We start from the raw sequence: 5839 nt of genomic DNA, 5'->3' as shown, positions 1-5839 counted from the left end.
AAAATCATTATTTTCACTAAACACAGAGTTCTTTTAAGTCTCTATATTTTATTTTATGCATTTAAAATATTATTCTTACAGGCTTCATCTGACTTTCAAAATGGTCTAAAACATACAAAAAAGAGAATTCCTGATCAAACCCAACCTCTCATTTTAAAGATGAGAAAAATTGGATCCAGAGATAATCAATAAATATCCCTCCTTGACCCTCTGTCAAAAAAAAAAACATAACTAGTAATATCAGAACAAAGATTTGTAATTGGACTCCGTTATGACTCCAATTCAATGAAACTTTAGTTAAGATGGTAGAAATTACATTCAAACTCTCATTTTTATATGGAAAACAGAAAGACAACTGTGGTTAGAAAACAGAGAACTTGATCAATTTCTTTCCATTAAAGCATAGTAGAAAAAAAAAAACACTGAATTTGGAGTCATAGAACATTATATCAAATCTCAGCTTTGACACTTCCTATGTGTCAAATTTAAGGGACAGTTGGGTGATGCATTGGATAGAAGGCTGGGTCTGTTGTCAGGAAGACCTGGGTTTAAATATGACTTCAGATAATTACTAGAAGCATGATCCTGGGCAAATGCTTAACCCTGTTTGCCTCAGTTTTCTTATCTGTAAAATGAGCTGGAGAAGGAAATGGTAAACCACTTCGGTATCTTTGCCAGGAAAACTCCAAATGAAGTCACAGAGTTAGACATGATTGAAAAGACTGAACAACAACAGTGTAGTATTTTAAAAAATCATGTCACTTCCCTAAGCCTCAGCTTCCTCACCTATAAAATGATAGGGTTTAGGCTAATGCTGGCTAAGGTGCCATCCACCTATAAATGCTTTGCTATTTCATTTGATTTGTTTTAGATCATAGGATAAGAGTTGGCAGGACCTCAGACACCACATAGTCTAATCCTCTCAGAACACAGATAAGGAAATCAAGGACCTCAATTTTGAGGTCTAGTGACTAACTCCAAATCTTTAACACTAACCACTCTACCACCCTTAGCTTCATTTATTTTATCTATTGATTATCATTTTGCCTTGTGATAATTTTCACAGATGACTCACCTACCATGTTGAAGATTTCTATATGGAGGGGAGAGGGTGTTCTTATGGTTAGAAAGAGACCAGCACTTAATAGTCCATTCAATCTGCTCATCTGAGTTTAGTAATTGCTCTGAACACTACAGAATAAATTAATTCTGATTCATTGGAACATATTTGACTCGTGGAGAAACTGAAAATGTATTTCCACTCCATTAAGGCAATGGTCATTTTCAAAATGAATCCTTTTAGGAGAAGCAATCTAAAGGGGATTGACATTGAAAGCAAATGCCTGTGGTATTTAGACGGTGGAGATATTAAGGGTGATTAGTTATCTTAAAATACTAGTCAGTGAACCATTCATATCTCCTGTGTTACAATACAATCCTGACATCTTTTGCCTCTTTCTCTAGTTAAAAGAACTATAAGGACTGGTTTCACAACTGGCTGTGCCCATCTTGAGGTTTAAAAAATAATAATAAAGTTTCAGAATCTTAGAGATGGAAGGAATCTCAGGGGTCTTCTTGACCAACTCTCTGCTGAAAGCATCCAAACTCCCAAAATTGTTTCTGCTTAAATACCTCTAAGGGACAATGAACTCACGCCTCTCACAGCACTCCATTTTATTTGGGGGAAATTAGGAGGACTAAGAAACATTTCCTTATAGTGAGATGACTCTAGTTCTATGTAAGCAGAACAAATATAATTCATGTTCATTATGATGGAACTTTAGCCATTTGAAGACAATGCTTTTGATTCCCTTAAATTTTCTCTTCTCCAGATGAAGCATTTGAATGTCCTCAAACCAATAATCATTTGAACTTTTTTAATCCTTTCTTCTTCCTAGGCATCCTCTTAAGATATATTTAAATGTCCAAACTACCTATCATTGCAACAAGCTGACTTGTATAACAGTGAACTCTCTATCCCTAGGAATCTTTCAATAGAGGCTATATGACTAATTGTCATGTGTATCATAAAGCAAAGCTCCCAGAATTGTGCTTGATGGTAATTTAGTGTTCCACATAACTCAACAAGGTGTCCATGATAGCATGCCAATTATAGAGATTTTTACCTTCTGAAACATTAAATACAAAATTACAAGTGTATTAAAATACTCATTGTGAGTGATGACTTTTTTCCAGTCTTAAAATAGAACTTATTTCCTCTATTTAAAAATCCAAACATTCACTGAAATCTTACTGCGATTTTTCATCATGGTCTGAGGAGTAACCATGGGTTGCTGAAAAGCAAACCAATAGAGTTCAAGTCCTGGAAGATTCTACCAAGAGCAGTTTTTGGCATAGAAAGTAGAGCAGTGGATGGAAGTCAAAATTATATGAGTTAAAATCCTGCTTCTGATAAATCTAGCCATGTGAGTTTGTGTAAGTCTCTTATCTTCTCTAAACCTCAGTTTCTTACTCTGGAAAATGGTAATATCACCTACCTGAGTTATGAGAATTAAGTGAGACAGTCTATGAAAAGTGTTTGTAAACCTTAAAACACAAAGTTATTAGATTGTTATTTTAAGTGGGATGACCCATGTGACATTTTTAATAAATCAACATAGGAACTTAGAATCAAAGAATCTTAGAGTTGGAAATCCTTCCTGACCAAAAATTCTTTCTACAAACTCCCAAATGATTAGTGGTAAAAATCAAAGTGGCCTTTTGAGTAAAATGGTCTTTGTAGTAAGGAAAACCCTACCACTTATTGAAGAAGTCAGTTCAGTAAATTGAAAACCATCTCTTCTAAATGATGGGAGGGTGGTAGTGGTTAGAATAAGCTTCAATGGAGGAAGAAACCACATGAAGGAAATGCCAGATGAATCATTTTAAATACATTACAACCAAATAAGATACTTGTGTTAAAAATCATTGTACTATATAACATGGCTGTGTTCATTCCACTTGGTTAGTCAATAAACATTTATTAATTATCTATTGAGTACCAAGCCCAAGGGTTACAAAAAAATCAAAAAACAATCCCTAGCTACAGGAAGATTACAGTTTAAGGGGGGAGGCAATGTGCAAATGACTATACACAAATAAAATATACAGAATAAATTGGAAATAATCTCACAGGAAAGGCAATGACCTTAAGGGGAAATAGAAAAAGTTAATTATGTAAGGCATAGTTTTAGCTGGGAATTGATGGGAAGCCAAGAAGAGTAGAAACAAGGAAGGAAAGCATTTCAGGTATGTAGGACAAGCAATGAATATGCACAGAGTTGAAGCCAGGAGATGGAGTATCTTGTATAAGAAATAGCAAGGAAATTAACATGATTGGATCTTAGGAAATCGTGAGGGGGCTGAAGTTAATTGGTCAATTAATTAACATTTATTAATGGGCTAAGTGCTGTACTAAACATTGGAGATACAAAAACAGGCAAAAGACAATCCCTGCCCTCAAGGAACTTATGATCTAATGGGGGAGATAGTATGCAAACAAATATTTAGAAAGCAAGGTTTGTAACAGGATAAATAGGAAATAATTACAGGGAAGTCACTGAAATTAAAAAGAAATTCAGAAAAGTTTGCTGGAGAAGACAGATTGTTAACTGGTACTTAAAGGAAGTCAGAGAAGTTGACAGCAAGAACAGAGGAGGGAGAACATTTCAGGCATGGGGAACAGCCAGAGAAAATGCCCAGAGTTAAGAGATGGAGACTCTTGTCACTGGAACAGTCAGGAGTCCAGTGTCACTGAGTTCAAGATTACATGATGGGGGAGTAAGGTATAAGAGAAAGAAGATCAGAAAAGTAGGAGAGGGCTAAGCAATGAAGGGTTCTATAAAAAACAAACAAAGTATTTTATCTCTGGTCCTGGAGATAATAGGGAGCCAGTGGTATTTGGAAAAAGAGGTCCAAAAACTCAATATAGAAAATAATTCTTTAAAAATTAGAATGGAGCAAATGGAAGTTTCATGAGAAACCAAGAAATTATAAAGCAAAACAAAAAGAATGAAAAAATAGAAGACAATGTGAAGTATCATATTGGGCAAACAACTAACTTGGAAAATAGATCCAGGAGAGTGAGTTTTTAAATTACTGGACTACTTGAAAGCCATGATCAAACAAAGAGTCTAGCTATAATCTTTCAAGAAATTACCGAGGAAAACTGTCCTGATATTCTAGAACCAGAGGGTAAAATAAAAATGTAAAGAATTCAACAATCACTTCCTGAAAGATCTCAAAAGGAAAATTCCTAGGAATATTGTAGCCAAATTACAAAGTTCCCAGATCAAGGAAAAAACATTACAGACAGCCAGAAAGAAACAATTCAAGTGTAAACACTATTAGGATAATGTAAGATTTAGCTGCTCCTACACTAAAGGATCAGAGGGCTTGGAATATGATCTTCCAGAGGTCAAAGGAGGTAAGATTAAATCAAGAATCACCTACCCATCTAAAGCAAGTATAATACTTCAGGGGTGGGGGGAAGGGGAGGAGGGGAAATGAAATTTCAATAAAATAGAGGACTTCAGAGCATTCTTGTTGAAAAGACCAGACCTGGTTGCCACCAACAATCACTAACTGCCACAAACTGCTGGTTCCATGGAGGCTCCATAGAGAAGGCAGAGATGCAGCTCACGGGGAAGAAAGTTACAGACAAATTCACAGAGAATGTTTATGTCCTGGCCAAAGAACCATCTGTGGCACTCTATCACCTACAGGAACATGTGAAGCACTCCCTACTAGAGTTAACCCCACAAAAGTCTGACATGCAGAACTGGGAGGAACAGAGCCAGGGAGCCATCTATACAGTGGAGGATGCTTGCAGTGGTGTGAAGAACTCGATAGATAGCAGTGTTCATTTTTGAAACATCGAGTGCTTGCTGAAATAGGCCATCAGCATCAAGGGCCAGCTGAATTCTTCTCGGGATTGAAGCCCTGTTCACCCAAAGTCTCCTTCCTTGACCTGATTTTTGGATGAGGCAAATCTTTCTCCACCTTCCCAGGTAAAGGCCTTGAGGAAGAACAGACTTGCCCTAGGGCATACAGGTAGAGGCAGAGTCAGGATTAGGTCCATCTGTCCCCCGATGCTTGAGGTAGCCACCAGAAGACAGGCTCAGAAGTCAGAAGCCAGAAGCACCAAGGAAGAGAAAATTCCCTTATCTTGCCAGCACTTATTTCAAACCCCTCTTGGCTCAGAGGTGTTACACCTCAATGGGTGTGTGTCAGATTGGTCCCTAATATGAGCAGAAGACACTTCTGAAAACCATAAAAAAAAACTAGAACTGGTTAGAAAATTTGATTTTTGAATACGAGAAGCATGAAAAGGTAAACGTGAAAGAGAAAACATAAGGGACTTATTAAAATTGAACTGTTTACATTTCTACATGGAAAAATGATATTTATAACTCAAGAACTTTCTTAGTATTAGGTTAGTTGGAGAAAACATATAAATGTGTGTGTGTGTGTGTATACATATATATACATATGTATATATATATATGTATGTGTGTATGCACACATATGCATAAGTATATATAGAGAGAAAGAGAGAGTCAGAGACAGACAAACAGACAGCAGGCACAGGGTGAGCTGAATATAAGGGATGATATTTAAAAATAAACCAAATGTTGAGAGGAATGTACTGGGAGAAAGAGAAATGGAGAGATAGAATGTAGCAAATCATTTCACATAAAAGATTAAAGAAAGAGCTTTTAAAATGGAGGTGAAAAGTGTAAAGGTGAGAGGGAATAAGTGAGCCTTATTTTCATTGGATTTGTCTTCAGAAGGGAAAAACATACATACTCAATTGGGTATTGAAATCTATCTTACCCTA

At 36.3% G+C, this 5839-nt stretch overlaps 1 pseudogene; it reads left to right on the top strand.

Moving 5' to 3' along the window:
* The first annotated feature begins 3711 nt into the window (after positions 1–3711).
* Positions 3712–4973, top strand: LOC140502290 (BLOC-1-related complex subunit 8 pseudogene; annotated as a pseudogene).
* Positions 4974–5839: the final 866 nt, after the last annotated feature.

Source organism: Notamacropus eugenii, chromosome 4 (assembly GCF_028372415.1).
Source record: "Notamacropus eugenii isolate mMacEug1 chromosome 4, mMacEug1.pri_v2, whole genome shotgun sequence".
Classification (NCBI taxonomy): Eukaryota; Metazoa; Chordata; class Mammalia; order Diprotodontia; family Macropodidae; genus Notamacropus; species Notamacropus eugenii.
This window is presented reverse-complemented; position numbering and strand designations above follow the sequence as displayed.